The 27,193-nt window shown below is 35.3% G+C and overlaps 1 protein-coding gene across 5 annotated transcripts in view; it reads left to right on the plus strand.

The window, feature by feature from the left end:
* Positions 1–27,193, plus strand: part of LRRC4C (leucine rich repeat containing 4C) — a 503,584-nt gene that overhangs the window by 280,369 nt on the left and 196,022 nt on the right. For 4 of the 5 annotated variants that reach the window (XM_071558643.1, XM_071558642.1, XM_071558645.1 and 1 more), the window contains one exon: positions 13,241–13,378. The exons of the other annotated variant lie outside the window; for it this stretch is intronic. The gene's annotated coding sequence lies outside the window, so the exon portion shown is untranslated. The remainder of the gene's footprint in view (positions 1–13,240; positions 13,379–27,193) is intronic. 5 annotated transcript variants of the gene reach the window in all.

Here is a 27,193-nt window from a genome sequence, read left to right on the forward strand (position 1 = left end):
ACTTAATTGCTTGGCCTGAAGAAGATCAACTTTCATGTGTGTTTTGGAGCAGAATAAATTGTATATTAATATCTTGTAAAAAATCCCCAAACCCCACTGGTGATGATACTTTAAAGAGAACTAAAATTTACTCATTAGTGGCATATGTGATTCAGTAGGTGGTGCTCTTCCCTCTGTGTATCATTTATGAATCAGACTTTGAGGCTATGATAGAAGACCGCCTCATCACTTTGACCCTAGACATCTGTGGTTATTTGGTTATTGTTGAGACCACGTCACAACAATAATTACACTAAACATTAAGATCATGTTTCATGTGAAGTTTACTTTTTCTTATAATTGTCTGTATTCCCTCTCTTTTTGCTCCTTCTGCTGAAGTGTGTATTGGGGCCTGAATATTCTCTTTGTCCGGTAGCCAAAAGCAGTATTCAGAGTATTCAGCATCTCTGACTGAAGTAACTATGTTGACATGTTTCTGTCTCAATTCCCCAGCGGGTTTCTTAATCATAATTGGTTATATTTCTTATATTTTCTTCACTGGAGGATCAGCCGTTCCATTGGTAACAATTTAAAAATTCCCTGTCCCATTGGCTTCCAACCAAAAAAGAAAAAAAATAAGGTGCAGAAAACCGTCATAATTGTCCCAGGTATGCATAACAGTCTCATCAGTATTTTCAAGTGATCACTCTTTGTCTTTACGTTCCTTGCAATGTTTTACAAGTAATATCCTTTCCAGGACACTCTTCAGAACTCAGGAAAGCAGGACACTGCTGGCGTCTCAGCTCTTTGTATACCATTACTGCATTAAAATAAATTCCAGGTTTGATTCCAGATACTGGTCTAGTCTATTAAATATTCATTCCATCAGTCCTTTCTCAGGGACCTGAGCTTCTTGCTCTGATGCCTAGGACACTATGGGCTGTTTCATGTAGTTGGGGAAGAGGCATCAGAAGACAAGCCACAGTGCAAAACTGTTCATGGGAAGTTTGTGCATCCTGTTGACACTCTTTTGAGTGCTGTCACAAAGAAGCCAGTCAGCTTTGCTTGGCTTCTGGAATCTAAAAGGAATGATGTTGCATTTCCAACATACAATTTGGAGATGCCAGACTGGTACCATTGAGTTGTCTGATTGTATTTGACCTTACCAAGGTATGTATCAACATATAATATTTTCTTTGTCAAAGTGTAACTTTAAATACAAACTTCTGGCAGTATTCAGGGAGTTAAAATATTCCATTCTCACATCTTTTTCACTTGTGCTTCAGAGTCTCTGCCACTGTGAAAAGAGAAGCTGCTTCTGTTCTTCAGCCTTTAGAAGTGACCAAGATCTTACAGGCTTGTCTGTCAGTGTAATGCAAAGTTTTACACATGAAACCTTATTTTTGTAAGCATATGGACATGAGCTTATATGGGCATAATTATTACAGGAAGACTCAGGGTTTTTATACAAAGAATATGAGTCTAGCCTGAAGTGTGATGTAAATAGTGTACAATGAATTTAGTTTGCTAAAATGCTTTAACATTATATGAATTCGCTTTGTTTACATCGGTGATTATAATAATGTGAACTCTTGCCAGAAAATCATTATAGATTCAATTTTTGTTTTGTGGGAACATTCTGCTGGGTTGTTGACGTTCATATATCTATTGATTGTTTTTTAGTAATTATTGCACTTTCTACTTTTTGACATAATTTCTTTTGCTTTGAATCAACTTAAGACTTTATTATGTTTCCATTAATGTTTAATTTTATTTGAGACTAAATGCCTAAGAATATGGTGTAAGGTATATAGATCTTTAAGATTATTCTAAGCTTTTCTTTGGTTGATATTAATTATGCACTGTAGGAAAATAATCTAGGAACTTTATTATAATAGTGTGGTTCACAAAGGAAGCATGACAGCTGTACATTACTGATAATTGAATTTACTGAACTTCTCAGTAGTTGAGTCTTTGAAACAAAACCTCTTCTATTTAGATAATTTGAATTATCATTAAATAATTTCACATTTACCATGGGGTAATTATATAGAAAGTTAATACCATATGTCTTTGCGTCTATATAGGTATACACTTTTGAAAAACTTATATTAGTCAAAGTTTAATCTTAAAATAGATAAATATGGCAGCATTTTCTCTATGTAAATTTTACTAGTAATACACCTCCTGCTTTTGAGACAGAGATATTTTTCTTCAAAATATTTTTATGTCCATGGCTTTAAACGTGTTATACCAGATCATTTGCCTAGCTAAATGGTACTTTGACTTTAGCACAGTTGCAAAAAAGAGGAAGCTTCAGTCTGTATTATTACAATTACAGAAAACGTGATTTTTTTTGTTGCATTAGCTGATTGAAGTGAAGTTGGGCTTGAAGTTGCTTTCATTGCTATTATTTCTTAATTTAGGAGCCTAGAATCTGATGTGCCTCACTTCAGTATAACAAGGACTTGCCTTTCATCTTTCCAAGGATTCTCAAGTTGCCCTTAATTTCTTTGAAAGTCAGTTTGAAATGAAAGTGCTTATCAACCCTTCAAAAGAGGCAACAGATGACTCAATGCTGTAGGCACTATCATGTAAAATTAAGAAATCTTTTACCTTTAACAATAGTCTCTCCAAGTGGGTGGTGATGAGAAAGAACTAGTAATACAGCTACTTACATTGTTTCTGCACTGTGGATGAGTAGAATCTAAGTCTCCAGGGCTGCCAATCGAGCATGAAATTCAGATATTTTTAAAATTACTATTTCAGCTCTGTGAGTCAATCTGTGACATATAAGGACATGTGCAATAAATAGATAATAGGTTAGATCTAGTCAAAGTGTTTCAGTGTGACATGGGAGATGCACTCGTTATGCTTTTTTGTCTTTCTGTAATTTTGTAGCAATATTTCCAGGTATGTAAAAGCAACAATTCAAGTTTGGGTCATAAAATATTCAATTCTGCTCATTATCCTTATATTTAAAAAAACAAACAACAGAGAAAATATAGCAAAAGTGTGTGATTGTCTTTTCAGACACAGATTCATGTCTCAGTCTCTGACTCAGTTCCACTCATCATATCTGATCCCTCAAAACAAGCCCTGCCACAGAACTGATAACACATAATGCTGTATGAAAACAGAAGAACTTGTGAAGATCAAAAATTCTCCATAATTCTAGTAGCAGTTTGTTTGCTGCACAAACAAGAATTTTGATTATCATTGATTTAGTCTTAATGAACACAGATGTATTTAGTCATGCAGTTATTCAGCATTTAGATATCTAGTCATAATATTTGACTCGGTGATATTGTCAGCATTGATGCTGGAATTTAAAATGCTAAACTCCATTCAATGTTCTTAATAGTGTGTGGAAAAGTTTGTTATTGATTGATTGGTGTTTCCCGCCCCCCCCCTCCCCAATCCTCTCCCCTCCCGGGGAATGTGTTAAGGAGCAATAAGGGAGAATAAACTATATTCAATGCATTTCTCTTACCGTTTAAAACCAATTAAGACTATGATTTTGTTGTTGTAATACACACTTGTTGACACTGATTCACTCATGACCATCACATTTCCTTTCTTAAAATCATTTCAACCTGTCTCAAGAAACAAAAGTCCCTGAATTTACTTGACTGTAGATTAGAAAGGGCAGTTGTCACCCCTCCTTTGCGTGTAATTCTATTACAGAAAATGCACTATTTTCATGTTCAGAAGTCTTCTGTTTTTATTAAGAAATTCATTAGGCTATGCACATTTGATTTTATGACACTGTCCTTTACATTAAGATTTCCCTGTGTCTTTCTAATTTTAGCCAGCCAATATGTTTATAGACTGTAATCATATCTTCTCTTAACCTTCATTTTTTCTAGAGTAAATGAAGTAAGCATATACCACTTGCTCTTATAAGATGGGATTCTGTTCTTTTGCTGATGATCCTGTTATCTTCCACAGCTTGAATTATTCCTTTCACATGGATTGTCATCTGCTGAAGTCCACATTAGGTTTTGCATGGTTGCATTAAAAGTGGAATAATACTACTTGATGCATTAGTTGGATGTTGTCTTGGTTATCCAGTAACTCTTTAGTAACATTAAACTTTTCACCTCAGTCCTTCCATATAGAGTTTATAAATTGCATATTTAATGTTAATCCTTTCTACTCAGTGAATGAAAGACCTGGGATGCGCAGTTAAATGTCATCCTATTTATTTTCTCCATTTTCAGATACTTAAGTGAAAACAGATAGAATAATCAGACTTTATATGCATGGAAAAAATGTTCTGTTATTAAAAATATCTGTCAGGTTAGGGATGAATAATGTATCTTCAGTCAAACTACACTGCATTGCAGTACATTTTTCATATATCTGCATCTTGGATTACTATTATTTTATGTTTCTCTGAAAGTTCCAAGAGCTGCAGCTCTTGGGAGCATTGCTCCCATTTCTTTGAGAAACTTTAATATTTATTCATCTATAATTAAATATAAATATATATAAATATAAATATATATATATATGTCTGGAATCATACATTATAGAAAAATCTTTGATATTCCTTTTTTCTCTTCTCTTTTTTTCCTGAGACCTTGGCTTTTGCTATGTTCAAATCAGAAATCATACTAATTATCATAAAACTTATTGTTTTCCAGCTGAATCTGCTTAAATTCTTAGAAGGTCTGAATCAAGAGCATGAATAATCTTTCTTGGCATTAAAAGACAATGCTCCCTGTATAAATATCCAGACTGCACAGCCCAGTCACTTCACCATTGAATATCCCTGCCACCTACATGTCTGATTAATGGACTCTGTGCAAAGTAGCAATATATACTTAAAATTTTTATCCCCCTACAGGACTTCCTTGCTTTCTACTGTTGTAAACACATCTCCACACATGCTTTTTCAATACTGCAGTGATATAAGATCATGTCACTGTATTATTGATTGATTGTTATAAAAAAATAATAAAATAAGCTGCTTTCAGAGTGCTATGTTTTAACACAGTTCATAAAATTTCTAGTATTCTATCAAGGTTAACTTTAAGGTTAATTCGAGTTTACTTAAAGAGGAAAACATTATATTCTTTTATTCCATACACATTCTGTATGTATATACTTTCTTTTCTTTCTTAGCAGCCATCTCAGATAATGATTTATTCTTCTTTTGTTTTCCTTCTTAACCACTGTATGCATTTAGAAAAGTTATGTGCAACTGGCATATCAGCAGTTATGTAATACTCATAGAACCTTACAATATTTACAAGTATAAATTGGGACCATAAGTCCACTGTGGATTTGCTGACTTCTGAATTTAATTAAGAGGTGAAGAGGGGTGACTCACATTAATAATTACAATAAGATATTACAGCATTTTGCAAAGTAGAAATATTTTTCTGATGAGTGGAATACTTTCATATTATCTGTGGGCAGAAGGGCAAAGAAATTAGTATGATCAGTAAGGACATACCATTCTTGATCTGTTTCCATCTGGACATGTATGTGACTAATGGGGGATGATCACAGAAAGCAGCAAACAGAGGTGAGAGGAAGGTGATTTCTTGTCAGAGCTCTCTATCTTTTTATCTCTCTATCCACTTAGTTGCAGGGGTTTAATTTCAGATTGTCAGCAAAGCCATTATTCCACTCACTGGTCATTGTGTGTTCATTTGCTGTTGACTGCTGCAGGGATTGATGCACTTTATGCTGATCTTTTTCTCAGGTTCAGTCTTCCAAGGGCAATTATGTGTAATACTCACAGAATCACAGAATATTTTGAGTTAGAAGGGACCCACAAGGATCATCAAGTCCAGCCCACAGTGAATGGCCCCCACAGGGATCAAATCCATTACTTTGGCATTGATGGCACCAGTATCTAGCCAACTGAGCTAATCTCAGGGTCATGCTATTATGGTGGTTTAACCCCAGCCAGCAACCAAGCCACACCACAGCTACTCATTCACATGACATGAGAAAGAGAATTGCAACAGCAAGAGAACGTGTGGGTTGAGATAAAGATGGTTTAGTAGATAATGCAGAAGGTGCATGCAAATAAACAAAAGTAAGGAATTCATTCACTTTCCTGGGTTCTATCATGCATAAAGGTCATTTGGGAAGACAAACACTATCACTCTGATCGTGTTTCCCACCACCTATTCCTTCTTCTACCCCCAGCTTTATATACTGAACATGATGCCATATGGTACGGAATGTCCCTTTGGTCACTGGAGGTCAGCTGCCCTGGCTGTGTCCCCTCCCAGCTTTTTCTGTACGCCTCAACACCTTGCTGGTGGGTTGAGGAGCAGAAAAGCCCTTGTCTTTTTGAAAGTGCTGCTCAGCAGTAATGAAAACACCTCTGTTCTATCAACACTGTTTCTAGCAAAAATCCAAACACAGTCCATTACTAGCTAATGTGAAAACTCTACTCCGGCCAAAACCAGCACACCTCAGTTCATCTCTGTCATAATAATGGGTCATAACTTATGATTAATAGGTGACAGATTGCTGAAATAATAATTCACACATGGGGAAAATCAAGGACAAAGGAGTAATGAAAGCTTACATCTCTCCACATCTCTCCTATATGAAACTATTGTAGTAGTTGTTATGGTCTGTGTGCTAATTTTTGCTTTAAATTTATTGGTCTGGTAACATTTTAATTTAAATTTATTAAAGGAGGTCATATATGTGTTTTCACACACTTAAAGGGGAGGTGCTGGATCTGGGAACAGGTGGAAAAACAGGTAAATCAGTAGCTTCTCAGTAAAAAATCCAAGCTTTTGTCTTCCATTTACCCTAATATGTAGCCTACAGAGATGCCTTATTGCTGCAATAAACAAATACTAATAAAAAAAAATCTCGAGTCTTTTACCAAAATGGTTTGCTGTTATTTTATGATGTGAAAAATGTTTTTTAATTGAACTTAATCTCTGGAGGGTGAAATGACCTAAGATAGTATTTAAAAAAATGCCTTGACATGACTCTCTGAACTGCCATATAATGAAATAAATCAAACCGCATGGAAAATAAACAGATCCACATGGCAACTTTCTTTATAATGCTGCCTGTGAAATGCCCACATAGTAGATAGGTATGTTGGCTCTATCTAGTTAGAGATATCTGTTTGGATCAAAAGCTTTTGACAAAACTGAGGTATAGAGTGATGTTTACTTGATGTACACCATTTCTAGGATTTTTGGTTTATTTTTACTAGGAAGTATCACAAGCTAAATCTGTAAACCTGCAAAGCACAGTAAGAAATAGATATTTCTGTAAAAGTTTAGGTTGCAGTTTTTCAGGTGTTTTTCTTTTTGCTTGCTCGTTTAATTTTTCATTTCAGTCATATTTAAGTAATAATGATGGCATGATTTCTGTTTACTTTCTCAGAGATAGCAACAAGTCTTATATTCATAAATTGCAGAATGTGTATTAGCTTGTCTTTAAATCTGAGTAAACACTAAGGGATAAATAATATGATATTTTTTACAATATTGTCCAACTATGAGGCTCAAATTCTGTTTCAAGAGATTTGTAAAATTTAATAGCAATTCCATAACTCAAGTTAATCTGATTGTAGGATTTTACTTATTTAAATATCCATATATTAATGAAAATAGGATAGTTCTTTTTTTTTATATGAATTAGGTATGGACTGCGGGTTTTATGTGTCTATGAATTCTCAGTGTATACAAATAAATTCTGTCACTTAAATCGATCATTTGCTAATAAATATGAAGCTTTTTTTAAAAGCAAAATAAATATAAAATCTTTCTGGTTTAGCAAACTTTACTTTCAGATTAAAGCTAAATATTGTCCTGTATTGATCATTGGAATTTGCCGATCACAGTGTGGAAAATAGTTTCGTTGTCTGCATATGTAAATAGTAATTATAATACATCTATTCACGGGGTATGGCAGTTAAATGCCACTCTGATGCCTGATCCCGTCAGATCTCTGAAGGTAAGCAGAGTCAGCCCCAGTTAATCCTTGGATGGGAGACCTTCTGGGAATGCCGGGGGCTGTAGGTTATAATCCTGTGCCTCACCTAAAAAATCCACTGTGCAGGCTTGAAGGACACACCCGTGTGGATAGAGCCCTTCCCAAATTTTCATTTGCAAAGCTTAGCCATACAATTCACCATGTCCACAAGTTGCTTTCCCTCTCTGTGGTAAGGGAATTCTAAATTGCCCTTCTTAAGTGAGTAGCATCTGTCACAGAGTATATGAAGATGACTTAAATCCAGATATAAATCTTGACTGATACCCTGTAATGATTCATAGCTTCAGTTCTTTCAGTGTAAGCCCCAGTGTAGACATTTATGTTCCAGAATGTGTCATATCTTGATTTAGTTTAAGCCACCTAAAAATGAATTACATCAATATAATTCAGTGTTAAAGTTAGGAAAGTTTAAACAAAGGCTTAAAATATGAATAGTCTTTACATTGAAATTTCATGCAAACTGTATACATAAAATATAAAACTCTTAAAACTAGTAAAAATTTCTGCTGCACTGTCCTGTTTCTCAGTCTATCTCAAGACTATCACATCTCAACTGCTTCTGTTACATTTAGAAGCTGAAGGTACAGATTTGAACATGAAGTTAGAAGGGTTTCCTCTCAGGAAACCTTTTGTGCCAAGAGAAGGCACACTGAATCAGCCGGTGATGCTCCTTCTGAATTTTTTTGGACCATGCCACTTGTCTTGCAAGGATAAGGGGGAGGCTTTTCTGCTTCTGTTGTCTTTTGAAAGCAAATTCATCCTGGGTATCCCATAATTAAATATAGCTATTTTCATTCTGCTTTGCAATACATGTAATCTATTACTCTTGTGTGAGATAGGTATGAAATGTTCCTATTCTTATTTGCTTGCAGCACTTGTCTAGTGTTCATTCTGCACAGGTGTTACTGACTCCGTGAAGAGCCAGACACTAGAGAATGAGTTGCAAAACAGTGGCTCATGGCAGTGGAAGTCATTTACCATTTACCATTGTGTTGAAAGTACATTTTTTTTCTTTGGAATGGAGAAGTAGTGAAGATTTTGAAGAGAAAAGAAATGAAGTTATCATTCACCCCCTCAAAAGAAATCCAGTAGTTTAAGGCAATAACAGAATAAGAAAACGTCTTTATAAAAAGTGTCGAAAGTACGGTCTGTGGCCTATGCCCTATGCAGTGATAAAGAGATAGTTTATCAATCTGTCTTTATTTAATCAATCCATTTTACGTGACTGGAAAATATATCTCCAAATGCTTTATAGTGGTTTATGCATGCGTGGCATATTTTCTGTGTGATGCATGAATGTTTAAGAAAGAAAACAATAATCTGAATTTAAAGCACCTTTTAAAATCCTGTAGTTGAGTGCTGAGTCAATTTACTTCACTGAGTGTACTAGAAATCCCTCTCAGAATTAGAAAGTCGGAGACATTTCAGGTTTTTTCCCCAGGAGATAAGTAAGCAAAATTGGTGTGCACATTTTATACTACAACATGCAACTATGATTATACCAACAAGTTGCATGATTTGTTGTCTTAGTAGGAACAACTGAGTGATTTCTATAAAATTCCAAGTATAAATCCAACCAAAGACTCCTACAATGTGGTATTTTGACCTAATCTATTTGGGAGTCAGATTCTTTTCAGCATAGAATTATCATAAAACAAGAAAATTGCCCTGAATGTTGTACTGAAAATTTGCATCATTTAGAAAATTAAGGATAACTATATGAGCTTTCAGAATACATTTTTTCTTTTTCATAGCATTATGCAAGGGGAAAGCAAATCCAAATAATTCAGTCTCAGTCACCACTCGTCAGGAAACAATAATACCATTGATTTTTTCTAATTTTCACATTTGTAATGTGAGATAATTTGATCTTGATATTTCTGTGAGGGATGAGAAGGACTTATTTAAATACAAAATGGCAATAGATGAGAGAACTTGTCCTTTTCTGAACATGTAGACTTTGCTGCGGAAACAGAGAGATCACATTACACCGAGAAACGGTATTTTTAAAGGAGACAATGGAACATAGTGATATATACCCTGTCAAAGTACCAGAAAGAAGAACTCAATATGAATTGGAAATTCAGTTGTCAAAAAATTAAAGTTTTGAGACACCAACAGGTTGTTAAAATACAATAGAATGTGGTATGTGTTTAAACAAGAAATTACTGTGCCGGTAGTAGATAAAAGGTCTTCTTCAGTGGCCATTATATTGTAGGAACATGATCAGGAAGTGTGATTCTGAGGTGTTAGGGTCAATATGAGAAAAAAACCAAAACCCACTAATGTCCACTTTAGCACATCCTCAAAACATTAGAGATCTCTTTGAAACCTTGGAGTAGATGGCCTTCACAGGTCCCTTCCAACCTCAGGGATTCTGTCAGTGATTACCAAATACAGAATGAAAGTTGTTCAGTAATTAATCATATGTGTAATTGTATTTATACTCCATGCAGTTCCTCAATTGCAATTATAATGCAATCCTTGTTTAACTATAAAAAGATTACTAATTACCGTTGTTATTACTTTTATTATGAAAACATCCTTATCAGGTTGTAATCACTGTTATGTACATTTTAGAAATAGTTCTGTCTATTCTTTACACATAAAATGATAAAGTATATGATCAATTAATATTGGCATTTTGCAGATGGAAAACATAGGCCAAAAGATAAAATCCTTATGCTCAATGCTTTTAAAAGCATAATTCCCATTACCACACTTGCTGACCCATTTAAAATGTATGGCTGAATTAGAAACTGCATATCAGTAGTCAAAGTCCCTGTGTCATCAATACTGTTCCAAAATCCATTTCTCTGAATTGTGTTTGAAAGCAGAAGAGGAATTGAATGGTGGTAGTTACCAGCATATGCAATGTATATGTGAGTATGAACTCTGTGTTGTTGTTGTTAAAGTACTTCAACTAACTACTGGTATAGTTGGATTATTGTTAGCTGCTAATCGATTCTCTGATAAATTAAAAAAGACAGGACAGATTAAGAAAGTTTTTCAGTGAAAAACCACTTTAATGCCCTAATACCTTGACGTGTTAATACAAAATGACACTCATTTCTGTAATGATAGAATAATTTCCACTGTCTTTGTACAAAGAAGAAAAGTATGTGGTCTAGTTTGCAGACTGCAATGCCATCTGATCCATTCATCTGCTGCTGCCAGAGATAGTTCATGTTATCCTTGTGAAGGATAAACTGCTGATGACAGGCACAATATTTTAGGTTCATTTGGAATTCAGTAATTTGTAATAGTAATTTGTAAGCTGAAATGTATCTCCTGTTTTCCTTTGACAGAGTGGCCCTCATAGTTTTAGTGGTACAATTAGGCTGAAGTCTGGTTTTCATGAAGCACAGGAGGAAAATCACTTTCTACAGGGAAGTTTTGAAATGATTCTTGTGATTAAGTTTCAGAACAGCTGTAGTCATTTTTCCCCTGCCTTATATAATAGTAAATTAAGATATGCCATAATCTGTTACTGTGAATGTGTCTGATGCCTTTTTCTCTCATGTGTCTATTTTTGTCCCCTGACTATTCTCATTTGTTATGGAATATGAATAATATATCAGTAGTGTAGGTGTATGTATAAAGTGTTTTTTCCCATTTTAAAGAACAACACCATTTTACTTTTATATTGTGTTTCCTATATATTTTATTAATATGTTTTTCTATAAGATTCAGTATGTTTCTATTTCTATTTTTATATTCAATAAATTGGAGGAAGAATATGTTTTAACAGCTGTGCTCAAATGAAAATTCTGATGATAAGAAACTATTAGAACCCTCCCATTAAGTTTTAAATAATGGTTTATTGCTTTTCTAGATACGGAAGCTAATCTTTCCTCTATGCACAGAAAGCTGTCAGCAGAGACAAGACGCTGACAGTAGAGTAATTTAATTACGTTAATTAATAAATTCATTGGGTTACAATAAGCTAATGAAAGCACGGGATAATATATCTTTGGGACAGAAAATCACTGTTTGGAGAAAACAAAATGGAAGTGATCAAAACGTTCCTTTTATTTCCATACTGCCTATTAACTAGATATGTCTTTTTTATTAATTCAGATGTATTATGTACATAACTTATGAGATATGATACACAAGAGAAACTGCAAATATTACACTATCTCAAATTCAGCTCAATATTAATTATAATGTAATGTTATCACACTTTTTTCCCTGAGTTTTTCTTGATGCACTGCCTTTGAATATAGAAGAAATGAGCCTTCTGGAATTTGAGTGACTTCATATTTTCTCTGGAAGTATTTGGTGTTTGTCATGAACTTGTCAGATACCATACATCTGTGATCTGTTGATTAATTAGGGATCACCATATTTACTACCAGATGTTTTTTAATTCAAATGAGAAATTACATTTCCAGGTGTTTGAACAACTACATCATGTGCAAAATTAACATGGTACACACCTGCCTTAGAATTTTGGTGTTCTTCAGTGGAATAATATAAAGTAGTTCTAGATGAAAAAATATATAGTAGCCATTTATGTCTGTCACACGTATATAAAACTGCGATGAAAGCTGACTGATTAAAACCTTGTCTTGAGGGATAAAAACCACCATAATGTTCAGATCTGCAGTTAGTAGGGAAGACTTATTTATGTCATGATGGTACCTGGCATTTAATTTATGTAAGGAAGTAGCTTTGCCATTTCAGAGACAGTTTATGAACGAAGAATACCCAAGTTCTCAGGTGCTCCCTAGCATTGTACGTTTGGCATTTTTGAATGTACAGTTCCTGCCAAATGCTATAAAATGCTATAAACATAGAAAAAAACCAAAACCCAACACCAAAATATCCAGCAGCATTTCAATGTATGCAGTTCAGAAAAGGATAATGATTTTTCTTTGTCATTGACTTGCTATTTGAATTAGCAAATATTTTGTCTGATAAATGGGATAATGGCTGTAGCATGGAATATCCACCCCGTGGTGTCTCAAGAACAAGTTCCACATTATTATTGTTAAAATTACTGTTGATTAAGATAAGCAGAACAGAATATAGCCTCTAGTCAAAACCAGATTAATTGTCTTTCCTTTTTTATATGTATAGATTGCATGTTTTTTTGGTGGTCTGCCGAAGAAATTTTAAGTGCCTGTATTTTAGAGGTTATTTCATAATTAATCTTGAGGTTTCTAAGCATGTTCATTCTGAAGTACGTGATAATCTCATGCCCTGTCAGTGTGAGACACATCACACCATGAAATGTTATCTTTTATCCCCTCAACACACACAGGTTCCCAGGAAAAAGGAATATGCAATGGAGATTTTTAATATGGATATATCCTAAGATTCAGTGTACCATTCGAGAAAATAAATACTCTACAGTTTGGCATGAAGGACAATTTACTTTCCCATGAATTACTGAAGACAGGTAAACTGAAAATTACCTTCCTTCCATTCTTGCATTCACTAATAACATGTCTCTACCGAGGTCTACTATTACCTTCTTTCCAAACTTTATTCTTGGCTGTTCATGTGTAACTTTTTTTATTTTTCATGTGGTTGTATAAGAAAAAAAGTATTTAAGTTAGTGATTGGGGAACAATGTTTAGGACAGATCTCAAACTGACTTTTAAATTGCTAACTGTAGGCTCTCCATTGACAGCAGAAGAAAATTATAGGGAATGAATTTCTTGTGACTCATCTCTGTCAGTCTTGTAGTCATGTTTTTTTGTGCTTAATGTATAAAGCAAAGCTAAGTATTATTCATTAATAGTAAAAAACGTCTACATGCAATTCAAGATATGTGGGGTGCAGCAGTCATAGAGCCTTTTATTAGAACATCAACGTGTATTGATGTGAGCACCGTCTTGTATTTTGTATTTGTACAGAGAAATGTGGAATCATGAGAGACATTTAGGGTATGGAAGATCTCTTACTCCAATTTTTCACTTTGTCGCACATTCTTGTACAGTCATGATGGTGAAAAAAGAATGCTAATGGCTACCAGCACTGGAATGGAAGGAATTTTGATTTTTCACTTTTCATATAATGAATGGATTTTGAAATCTTTTGGTGGTGGAGGAACAGTTTCGGTAATTTTTTTTCTTGTAGTAGCATTTTCTGAGACATCTTTCCTACAGGCAAGTATACTATTAAGTGAGAATTATTTTGAGTTGTGAGCTCTATAACTATCTAGGTCTTAAAAAAACTTTCAAGATAAAAAAAAAATCTGCCAAAATAATGATATTATGAGAATATCAGGATTTTTTTTCCAATTTTCTTTTCACCCCTCCACAAGAAACCACCTAAATCTTTATAAATCAAGGAAGAACATTGTTTTCTTCTAAAGAATAATTTGTTTTCTTTTTGGTATTTTCAAGTATATAGAAAATCATTTTACTGAAGAGCAATTTTTAGTATGCCTTATAGTAGAATGTAACTATGTTCTGTGGTAACACTATTAGAAATTAATGGACAATGATGAATGTCATGTTTTGAAAACTGCTTAGAGGGGTTTTCTGAAAGTTTTTTGGGGTGTTGATGCAATACAATTGGAGAACTTGAAGTGATGGTAATGAGCTAAATTTGAATAAATTTGCATTAGTTGGTATTAATGAGAGGCAAACTGAAGAAAAATAGAAATTCTAAATTTGCCAAGTGTCATAAATGTGAAATTGTTACGGATGTAGACTTTTCTGAATTGATGTCTTGTCTTTCTTTCTCTTCCCCTCCCTCCCCCCCCCTCCCCCCCCAAAAAAAAAGCTTAAACTACCTTTGTAATGTAGGTATTCTATTACTGCCATTCGTCTTTGAGAATTCCTATCTCCAATCTGTGTACCACCTGCAGAGTGGAATTCTGGTCATTTATTTATATATGTCTTAGAGCTTCAGGGGTTTGGGGGTTTTGGCATACTGTTGGCTGAGTGGTCATATCAGAAAGTTTTTTGGCTAATGTATAGTATTCCTCAAATCATATGTCTGGGTACAGGTAGTACCACGTCAGTCTTATACTTACAGAATTATTTTTAAAATACGTTTTGAGATTCCTTTTTTATGGTAGAAGAGAACTTTTTTTATGAATTAACGTTCCACAAATGACTTCTTGAATGTATGGGTTTTATAATGCTATAAATGCTATATAATGCTATAATCTTCTGAATAAAATGAGAAATTCACAGACTTGTTTATTTGGTTTGCATGGCAAGGTTTTGGTAGTGGGAAGCTTACAGAAGCTTCCTCTCTGTCTGACGGAGCCCAGTGCCAGTTGGCTTCAGGACAGATTCACTAGTGCCCTCTCAGCCACAGTGGCAGTGCCTCTGAGATAACATTTTTTAAGGGGATAAAAAATGCCACCTGCACAACAGCAGAAGCAGTGAGAAGAGGGAAGTGAGAACACATGAAGGAAACAGCTCTGCAGTCCACAAGGTCAGTGAAGGAGAGGGAGGAGGTGCTCCAGACACTAGAGCAGAGATTCCCCTGCAGCTGATGGTGCGGCCCATGGTGAGGCTGGCTGTGCCCCTGCAGCCCACAGTGGACCAGAGATCCACCTGTCCAGCTTTGGCGAGGAGTGATAGAAAGGCTTTAGGGGAATCTGGCATCAAATAAGTGTCAACCCACCACAGCTTGTCATGATTATGCAGGCATTTATTACAGCAGTTAACCTTTTCTTTTCCTCTTCACTTCAAGTGGTAGTTTTGCAGGTTTTTCAGGATCAACAAAACCTCATCATCTAATTTTGGACATGAATTGGACAAATCTGTAGCATTTAATGTACTGTGCACTAAATACACCTGTTATGATGTCACCATTGTTTTCATGGGGGTTTAACTTTAAATAATAACTTAGTGTTTAAACACATTTTGTTGTAATGGATGCCGAAATTGGAGCTTATGACAGCCATTGTGCAAAATCTTTCAGAAGCATTACATGTACTTTAGCACCAATCCCTTCATAAAAACTTTAACAGCAAAGAGTTACTTTATCTTCTTCATCTGCTGTAACTTGAGCAAATGTGGATAGTTTCAAGGTTGAAAACTTGAAAATTTTCATATCTTTTGAACAGGAGGGAACTTATGAAAAATGTGTTTCCCTTCTGAAAGACTTGATCTATCTAAAATTTATTTACAATGGAGCAAATATTTTCAAGTGTGTCTCAGAAAACCCTTAAGCTGAACCGTATCTTCCATCACTTAAGGAGATAAATATGTGTGCTTTAGTCATTTTGCTATTACAGGTCAAATTCTGCATTTCATCTCAGTTTTTTCACCAGCCTTTTTGTGGAAATAGAAGCCAAACATTCCAAATAACAGCTGTTATAAACCACCAACAGGTGATATACATGAGTAGCACTTATTTTCAAAATTTTATACTCACCTTGGGTAATAAATTGGACCTGCTGAACCTTTGTCCTCTCATAATTTGTCATCTGCATCAGCAAAATTTCCTTGGAGCTTTTCCCATGGACACGGATGCACTGTGAGAAAAGCAGATACTATGCTTGCAGGTTCTGCAGCCTTTAAGTACAAAACAATTGAAAATAATGGCTCAATACTTTGTATCTTTGGGACTTTGTAATCCAGATTATATGGTCCTCAAAATCCACTGCTCTAAAATAATGAAAAATGTTGTCAATAGTTAGGATTTAATGTGATCCAGAAGTAAAAAAATTGATGATGTACTATGCTGAAAGATGCTTGAAAAATCTGTGAAAATGGTAGCCTTGAAGTGATAAATCCATATATCCTGAACCTCTTGGAAAACTGTCCTTCCTGCATAAGATTTTCTAACTGACCAATGAAATTTCAAAGCAACAGCTGTTTTAGTAACACTCTTTGTTCTTAGGTGAGAAATGTTAAAAAATTCAATATTAGTCCTCTTTAACTTCTCATACTCAGAAGGAGAAAGAGACTAATTATTTTGAGACTAATGGGCGAGGGCAAAAATTGCAAAGGACAGAAGTCCAAATGTCAAAAGCCAAAAGCTACACCAAATATATTTGAAAATATTTGAAACTCTTTTATGTGACCTTAAGTGGCATTCAAGAGGAGCAGTTCTTATTCCAGAATGAAGAATTGGCTGAAAGTGCTCAGGGTTAGTCCTAAAGGAACTGAGCTGCCATCAACAGGTAAAGGTATTTTGGAAGATATTATAACTCTTGCAGCCAGTAGCTGATGACAACTCCTTCTTACTGTTCATCTGCAGAAACCTGGATCTGCTTTCTACTTAGGGGTTAGACCGCTGCTTTTACTGGCACATTTCACTTCATATCATTTCAAATTAAAAGTGAGGTTAAAATAATTGTGTTTAAAAGATGACAAAAATGCTTCTCAGTATGTGAAAGTATGTTTGATTAAAAGATGTCTTATAAATACTAAAATAATTATTTTGGAAGAAAACAATTAGGGTGAGAGGACTGCTGTAAGCATCAGTGTTTTTCATCATTCTTTTTTCTTTATATCCCATTTTTAATGTATGCACAAAGAGGACATTGTCACAAGTAAAAATTTGAGCGCAATTCCAAGTAAAATACATAAGTATAATTTTTTGTCATTTTCAGTGGTGTCCAAAATATTTAGCATAAATCTGTGAGTATTGTGTTTTCCCTAAGGCATAGAAAGTTTATAGACATCTCTACTTCTGATTCAAGGTGTGGACTGTATTGCCTGCTCTGTGAATTATATTGCCTATATTGTCTAAGTAAACAACTTTGTGACTCCAATAACAGTTTCTCTTCCCTGCTGCCACTACATGTAGTTTCCACGTGGAGCTACATCATTATGTTGCTGATCAAACATTGCACTGAAAATCCCCAACAGTTTTAAATTCCTTGGAGGAAGGACATATCACTGTTATTATGGAAGAATCCTCTCAAATTTATATTTGCCAGGAAACACATAACATTGCTTAGGAAAATGATCAGTGCTGCTAGAGCTACTGGATATACTGATATAACTTAAGAACTTGTAAAGTTCTTACTAATAATTTCTAATTTACAACTCTCTCACCTCAGTTTCAGAAAAAAACCAACCAACCAAACAAAAAAACCCTCCAGCAACAAAAAAGTTAACCATGTGATTCAACATAGATATCATACCCAGAACCCTGTTGAAATGTAGCACATCAAGTAGTAAAATAATTTGTTTCTATTGTTTCTCTTACCATTTGCATATAGAAGTTTTGCCATTCAAGATCCAAATAAACTGCTTGAAATGGATAATTTCTTTTGTATGTGATTTCTTATTTATTTTCTCTCTTTTTTTTTTCTTCCATAGGACAGAGGATGAAGCTTATGGAAATAAAAATAATGAATATGGGGCTCTGCAGGGGCTTCTGAGACAGTAGTATAGACAGTGAAGATGAATTAATGAGCAAAGTGGAGGGGTTGAATGAAGATCAAAGTTTCATTTTTAAGTGCATTGTCATAAGAACATCACCTAAAATGGTATATAATGAAATTATAAGTTACAAGGCTAGAAAGGTTTTAAAAATCTTTTACTGTCTTGATTCACATATCAAACTTAATGTGTGATTTAATGAAAATTAAGCACCCTTAAATTACTGATACTAACAAGTTTTTTGTATTTTATATAAGTTATTGTGTGTTTAACTGCATGTTACAAGTCCACATTTAACTAAAAAAACCCACTAATTAATACAGAAAGAAATGTGCATAATTTTCCATGAACCCCAGAAATATGTGTAGAATTGTTTGAGCTGTGTATGAGAACCCCTGAGCAAGGCTGACATATGGATGGTGATATCCTGTAGGGAAATGTAGAGTGCAAGGAGGTAATGATAATCCTTCTTAGAAAATAAAGGTCATAAGTGATAGCAAATGCCAAGAAATCATCAGGGATTTTTTTTAGAGTCTATTGGGTCAGTAAAACCTCAGTAGATTCATGTATTTCTTTAACTGTAAAAAAGTATTCAATTTGGATCAGGGAATATAAGGGCTTGTGAGTGAAGCAGACAAAGAACTTCTTCCTAGCTTGAGCCAATAGTTGTTTCTCTAGAAGGACATAGTAGTATTAGGAGGTATTACTTTGGAGACATTGATCTAATTTCCAGCACTGTTGATTTCCTGAAAACTAAAAGTCAATAGATGCTCAGGTGCTAAGCATTTCAGGAGATCAATTCCTATATTTTTATGTATGGATAGTGTTATGGATAAATAAAATAGATTTATAATTTTGTTATTATTTTTAATGGTAGTGGTGATTACTTCAGGTTCTGAATGATGGATATTCATATGATGAAAGTTATTTTTGTGAACAAGTTGTCTCTAAGTATAATTAGCATGCACTTGACTTTTAGGGCTATGTTCAGAAGGTGGGAATGGAAATAAAGTCCTGTTGTTGGTGCAACTGGATAAGTGTTAAGACATGTAGGCAGAAGAAAGTACAGCAGGAGTTAGCATGACTATTAACTGTTCTGCACACTGAGAATTCAGATTTTCAGTTGCTGTCTTTGCCAATTTAACACTTATTTACCTGCTAATTTATTTTTCTCTTGTAATTGACTTTGGAAAAATGCATATTAATGGATGTGTAGCCCATGCGTTTTTATACAGAAATATGAATGTCCCTGTTCATGTTTGTGTTATGCAGAGATTTCTGGAAAAAAAAATAGTTTGAAGAACATTTTATTAATAATTCTGGCAAATTATTTGATTTTTCCTCCTAACCTTTATTTGGAATTCAGTTAACTGTATTGTGTCTCTCTGTCAAACTTATGCTTGTCTGTACTTGAAAAAATTTACCCCTGCCTTACAAATTATAGTAGACTACTTCTGAAACTACAAGCTTTTTAGTTAGCATGAAGCTGCTTTTTTAGTTGTGTTTTTTTTTTCTCTCTCTCCCAGGTGTATTTTTTTTCCTCCCAGACAAATGTTTATGCTTTCAATGACTTTCTCATAGATGTCTTTGTAGCTAACTTCTTTAAAAGCCATCTTTACAGCTTTTTTTTCATGGTGCATGGAATGGTTTTCTTTTGTGTGCAAACTACTGGTGTACTGAGATCAAGTGTTCTCTACATTGCTAGCTTCTTGCACTTTGTTTGTTGTGTTGCTGTGTTGCTGTTCCCCAGGATTTAGCATCCAGTTCGTTTGTATTTGCAAGACGTTTGCATGATATAGCTCTTTATTTGCACCTGCACTACTGGAATAACTTATTACCATGACTGTCACCAGAATTAGTATTATTATTCATTGTTGCTGATGGAAATTTTTGTATTTCTAATTTTTATATGAGTTGTGCAAAGTGCATTAAGGGCAATTTGATGACTCCATGATAGAGAAGCTTGTCAGTGCTTCCATTTCAAAATGGACTCTCTCTCTATAGTTTAACTTACTTTGAGTAACTGTAATTCACAAAACTGCAGTTCAACTACCCAATATAACTTACCCATCCATTCAGGCCAGGATTTATGATGAATTTTTGCATTATGGGAATTTTTGCACAGAAAAGTAACAGGGTTTTCAAGTAGACATGTGGATACAAACAACAAATTGAATTTCAAAACAACCAATTACTGATTTCAATTCAGTGAAATTTATGTCTGTAAATATATGGAGTTCTATAGAAATATTTTATTATCTACTAATCTATTTGTCCTGTTCCAGATGCAAGATTTTAATCCACTATGCTTTTATGTCTAATTCCAGCTGCCACCAGATTACTTGAGAAACCCTAAGAATATACTTTTGTATTTCATGCTAGTATCAAAATACGGTGCTGCATTTTGCTTTAGTATTACTATTAATCTGATTCCTTCTATTCCTTGGCAAATAAGAGTTAGGTCTCATTCAGTATGGGAAGGATTCTGTGTTAGCAATAGTTGACAGCATTAGATAAATCTATGATTCTTTGGCACTTGCATTGAAAGGAAGTTTCCAAATGCTTGTAGACTTAGAGATTTGGGCCATAAGAATTTTGGCATGTTTGTAAAAATGAATAGGGAAGCTAAAACTATAGTGTTTGCTGTTGTGCTTTTTTGGATTACTGCCAAAATGACTGGGAAAATCAATCATGAGATTATTCCAGCAGTTATACAGGGCTAGATCTGATAAAGTGCATACCTCATATAACAAAACAGTAAAAACAAAGTAGCAAAGGGAAGAGCGAAGGAAAGTCATTTCACAATGAAGCCCTGTATTCACTCACATTTAATCATATGGCATCCAGTTCCTTGGTCTATTTGTCACCAGATATATGAGATGTATGGACTTTGTTCAAATTATATTTCTAATTATTAGCTTTTTAGGGCTTTGAGAAATTGTCTTGTCGTTGAATTAAACTACCTTCCATCCTGTAGCCTCCAGTGATGCAAGGAAATAAGGACTAACTGTGAAATCGAGTGTAATTTCTGGGGGACTGTGTGCAGTTTTTTAACATTAGAACTATCCGATTAGCAAGCAGGTATGATCGTGAGGAAGAAATTAATACTTTTGTTCAGCTTTTCCATTTGAATGCTCTTTTATGTTAGATACGTAAATATTTTATAGAGGTAAATTAAGGTTTAGCTTTATGGAATCTGTATATATAGCTTAATAAACAACTTGTACTTCTTAGATGATTTTACAAAGTAATTTGTAAGACCATTACACTGCCCTAAAATGGCAGGCTTTGCCTTTTTCTTTCCTTTATTTTAGCCATTCATTCATTCATTTTATTTTTTCCACTTTATTTATTTCCATTTTATTTTCCATTTTATTATTAAAATTTTATTTTATTTTAATTATAAATGCATGTCAAATCTCCTATCCAGGCCAAGTTTAGCCATGTGTCCCTGGATTTTGATGCAATTCATTGACAGTGAAATGTTCCTATACTTAAAATAATAGGGAATCAGGGTGTTTTAAAAAAAATAAGGCAAAGCACAAGAAGAAGATAACAAAACTACAAGTTTTGGTGTTGTGTGGACTGTGGTAATGGCATTTAGATGTCATGCTGTCAAAATGGACCCAAATGCAAGGAAAAAGGAGGTAAGGGTAGTAGCATCTTGTGGGGCTAATCAGTCTGTTTCATTTGCCCAAAGTGTCTTCCATCTTATTCCTATTTCTGTCATTCCAGAGAGCTTGTGTTTCTTCCTTCCAGCTTCACACTGCAAATGTGAAGTATTTTAGACTTATTGCTGCTATGTAGAGATAAAGAAAAGTTAATGATGATATTAGAAATTCCTAAATTCTGCACACAGAAAAAAATAATTTCTCCCTTCTCTCCAGTGCTGCTCTGTAGAAAGATGGAAGGATGATCAGATTTGAGAAGGAAAGTTGCTTTAATACTACTGGATTTATGAAGGCTTTGCATCACATTAAAATTTTCATGTTGTTACTGAGATTTTAGGAGAGTATGGAGAGTAAAAGTATGTAATACTTTTTTGTACGTTTGACCTTCTTTGTCTTCAGATATAAGGAGGAGCTTTCATACAGCCATTGTGCTGCTCAGTTATTTTGTGGTGAAGGATTGTGGTAACATAAAATGTATATTTTGAAAAACTCACTTGTTTTATAAAGGGTTCACAAATTGTTTGATTGTGTGACCTCCAGTGCCAAAAATCTTAATATGTCTGAGAGCTGCAAGATGGATACCGCATACCTCAGAAAACTAACCCTAGCCAAGTAGTTCATAGATGGAGGACAACAGCAGCTTCTGAGGAGTTCTCAGTTCCCTGCTAAGTGATGGGGCTCAGCCTGCACATGCAGCTGGACTCTTGAGCATCTCTGTGGTGTTAACTTTGCAGTTCTTCCACAGAGATGTGTATAGCTCAGCAGCACCTACACCACAGTTGCTTTGCTGTCTGGGTGCTCTCTGTGGACAGGAGAGAAATAGTGGCTTTGATGGATTCAGTGGCTCTCTGGAGAGATACTTGTGCCTGTCAAATAAGTGTAAAGGCTGCTTAGGTATGTAGTTTAGACTAGCTATCTGACTTTTAGATAGCAAAAGTCACTTGAAAAAAATCCCATTGCAGGTGACCCAAGCAAAATTTTGTACCCACTTCCAGCTCATTTTGCTCAGAGGAATCTTTCCTATTGCTTGCTCTGAGGGAAAAACACCATACAACTGGCATAACCATACAGGAAGAAATAAAATATTAAGGTGGTAGGTAACTACAAATATTTTTTGAGGAATATTCTTGAAAGTTTTGAGGAAACTTCTGTAAATTAGCACAGCTTTCCTGAAGTCAATAAAGCAGCACAGATTTAAACCATCTGAAAATTTATTCTATAGATTTTAAAAACTAAATCTTTTTGTCATTAAAGGTGTTGGCTTGACCATGGTTTCATTGTACAGATGGGATGGACATCAAAGTTCCCAGGATATTTTCCCTGCAGAAAATGCATTACAAGCCTGTTCTGATCTTATTTTTCCCATTTAATCATTATTTTTTGCTGCTATTGCAGAGAATGGTGCCCGTTTTAGTTTGACTGCTGATTTTTCTGAACATCAGTCTGCTATGCAGTGTACTGAGATCCACCAAACTTATTTCAAATTACAAGTGAGAACATCCCACCCTTTACTCCTCCACACACTGCTCTTAATATAGGGATTGAATTCACATCAAAGCTGTCAGAATGTTTCTGTGATCTCATTAGCTATACTTATTTCTACCTACAGAATAAATGAATCATCAGCTGTAACAGCACTAAAGACCAACTGGTAAAACTCACATGGCTATATGTATATCCATGCTGAAAATACATATTTTCACAAGTCTGTGGATTCAAGTTGTCAAAATTGCCAGCTTTGGAGACCTAAAAAGGGTTAAGTCATTGTTGAGATGAACTTGATTCTAAAGCCTTTAACATGGAAGCAAAATGGTTAAACCCACTAAAAAGTAGTTTTATAATTTCATATAGCATATGCATAAAAATAATTTCTGCTTATAGAACAGTGAAGGAAGTGAAGCAAAACGTTTGTGGATTTTTTTTGTGTTTGTTTATGTAGTTGAAATACAGAGTAATGTCATTTTATGACTGAGGTAAATTACACAGGTGGTACCAAACAGAAATTAGCTGAGCTAATTCAGTCAATTTAAGTGCTTCTGAATATAAGCATTCAGTGTAGGAGAGCAAAATCATCTTAAATGAGAAAATGAAGATGAATTGGACATAGAGAGAAGCTAGGTGTTAAGTAAGTGAGGTAGATATATTGGTGGTAGATGATAACAGGTGTAGGACCTGCACAGTGAAAAATTAAAAGTAGTCTGATGTCTAGCTACTTGTAATTTATACATTATTTGAAGATAATTTTAGGAGCTCAAGTGGGAAGTGTGGTGACTGGAAACTAAAATCTAACAACGAGCAGCCATTTCTAGCGAGGCTGGGCAATGCAAAATGTGTCTGTCAGCAAGTTGAGGTAGGTACCTGTCAGAAAGTTTAGGACTCCATTCATTCTTCTTGGACAAGAGAGAGAAATAGATCTAGCAGAGAAAAGATAGAGAATTCAGACATGGAAGTCTTCTAATTCTGTATTCTCTTTACATTTAAGGGGGGATAAGAGTTCTACAGACTTGACAAAGTGAGATTTATTCTGCTGACAAGGAATGTAAGGTGAAGTAAAACGTAAAGCAGTACATCTTCTCTTTATCCTTCCGTGTAACAGAGAGATATGCAGTCTAAAAGCATTCTTTGTACTGAGTAGCTCCATGCGTCACTGCTACACATGACTCCTTTATGCCTGTGCAGAACCAATCTAGTGGACTAAATGAATGCCTGACCAATGAAAACAAATATTACCCTAGTACACAGGTGCACTCATATTCTGAATTGCATGAGAAACAGCTTTTCCTTGCTTAGCATTGGCAGGAGTTTGTGTCTACATCCATCTCATTTCCAGAAGCAAGAAAAATAAATCTGAACTGGAATTAGGAATTCCTATCTGCATGCCTGAAACTTCATATTTCTAGAATTCAATGACATATATTTTTAGTTATAAAATTCTTACAAATGGAGGAATGAATTTTGCAGTGGTTTGTGAGTACAGAATAGTGGCCCTTGTGACACTGTGGTGAATTTCCCAAACTATCAGTTTGAGATTGCAGTACATTGTATCAAAATTCCATGTCCTTAATAATCTCTTGCAATTAGTCTGTCATGTCACCTCATTATCAGATACTGGAAAACCTCTGTAGACATACAATGGACAATTTTAATTGTTTCCACATCATGCTATGTTGCTCTGACACAAATTTTCTTAGGCCATAAGGTAATCTTACTAAGTACTGATTAGCTGTGTAATTCCAAAAGCAAAAAAATGTTACATAGATTCAAATGTTGTCAGACAGGGAAACATTCTTCTCAGGTAAATTCACTGAATATTATGAAGTTTTACATGAACAGTGACTTTCAAAAACCTGGTATTTCAGTATCATGAAGTTGAGTAACAAATTATGTGATACAGTATAGCTGATTTAACAGATTGTGTTTACTGCCAGTCTGCATATCTGTGTGTCTAGATCAAGAAACTGAGAATTTCTGTGCAAAGACTTCAAATGTCCTGCAGTCAGCTTGTGTCCAGTCAGGCTGGCTGCATTTGGAAACCAGGGAGTAAGAAGGAGTTGGCAGTGGCAGCCTGCCAAAGGCAAATGAAGAAGACAGCATGAAGAATGAAGCATGAGTTTCAGAAGAAGATGGAAAGGAGTATATGGGAGGGAGCAGTTCTGTCATAGTTCAATTTGTCTATTTTAATTTATTTTCCAATTTATCCCATTTATCTATTTTATTTCTGTATTTTTTATTTATCTTACTTCTAACTGTTTTAGTGTAAGGAGAGAGGCTGTAGAATCCAGAAACATAGCATGAGAGACATAGCTTCAGCTAATATAAATCAGTGTGCCTCTGTGCTGGTTTAAAGGCAAACCAGCAGGGGAAATGAACTCACCACAAGAGAGAGATTATAAGTCAGACCTAAAATTTAATAATAATATTACAATAAAAACACTGACACAAAAGGGAAATTGCTTTCAACTCACAAAAACCCAGCAGTATAACCCAGTGTCCTGGGGCACAAACCCAAGGGGGTTTGTTTGCCCTTGTGCTGAGACCCCTGTGGCTCCCCCAAATCCAGAGCAAAAGGAAATGAAAAACCTGTTGGTGTAGGTGAGGGCTGTGGTCTGGGCGAGAGCAGTGATCTCCTCCTGTCAAGGTCCTGCTGCTCCTCTGGATCCAATGAGAAGTTACCAAAGTCTTCTTACCCACCCCTTATGTACCCTCAGGGAGCACCCAGTCCCTCCCCCTGGGCAGGGACTCACACAATGGGTGATTATCTCTGGGAGCCAGGGGGTATTGAACTGTTGATGGCCCATAGCAGCTCCGCCCCCCTCAGGCTGGGTGTGAAGGTGATAATGGCTCCCTGGGCAGCTGCTGCTAATGGCCCATTGTTCTTGGGGAATGAATAGAGGGGGTAGAAGACACAGCTTTGATCACCCTTACACAGTGTCTGCTGGTCCCTCCTGCTCAACTAGGACAGCCTCCTTTGAAGACTGAGAATCTGGCTATTAATATCACATAAAGTTGCTGGGGTTTGACTTCCAGGAGAGCTGACAGAGCACATACATCCCAGGGTGAAGTAAATGGAAGAGACAGGCTCAGTATCTTTGAAAATCAGGCCTGTGATTTCTAATAGGTCATAGGAATAAACAAAAGATTAAATTCTGCTATATTTTACAGCCTGCAAGCCCCTCACACCAACCATAGTTACACACTTGAATGTACTAAACAAGTAATTTAGCTTATGGAGAATCATGGTTTTGTTATTCTGTGCAGGGGTTGTTTTGGTTTTTAGGTTTGTTTTTTTGGTTTTTTTTTGGGGGGGGGGGGGAGGGGGGATGGGAGGGGGTGCATTCTAGTTTAATTCAGAAAATATCTTTGCTTCCAGATATATTTTCTTTGGTATGAACCACCATTTAGTTTACAGATCCCTGGTATTAAAAATATGTTAATGTGTCTCATAAAGAAACACAGTGTATTAGGGCAGGTAGGAGAGGCTTGGTAATACCTATGAAACATTTGGGGAAACTGAGTACAAGCTTTGCTCCAGGGATCCACTGAAGCTTTAAATACAAATTCTCTTGCATCAGGGAGTAGGCAGAGTCTAGAAAGCTACTTTGGAATTTACCCCCTTTCCAGTTCACGCAAGTAGCATTAACAAGTATCAGATCCAGTTCAATTTTGCCTGTGCTATGATCTGTCCATCCTTGAGGCACAGTACTGCCCATGAATGTGACAAAGTAGGAGTTATTTTCT

Source organism: Pithys albifrons, chromosome 6 (genome assembly GCF_047495875.1).
Source record: "Pithys albifrons albifrons isolate INPA30051 chromosome 6, PitAlb_v1, whole genome shotgun sequence".
In the NCBI taxonomy this organism is placed as follows: Eukaryota; Metazoa; Chordata; class Aves; order Passeriformes; family Thamnophilidae; genus Pithys; species Pithys albifrons.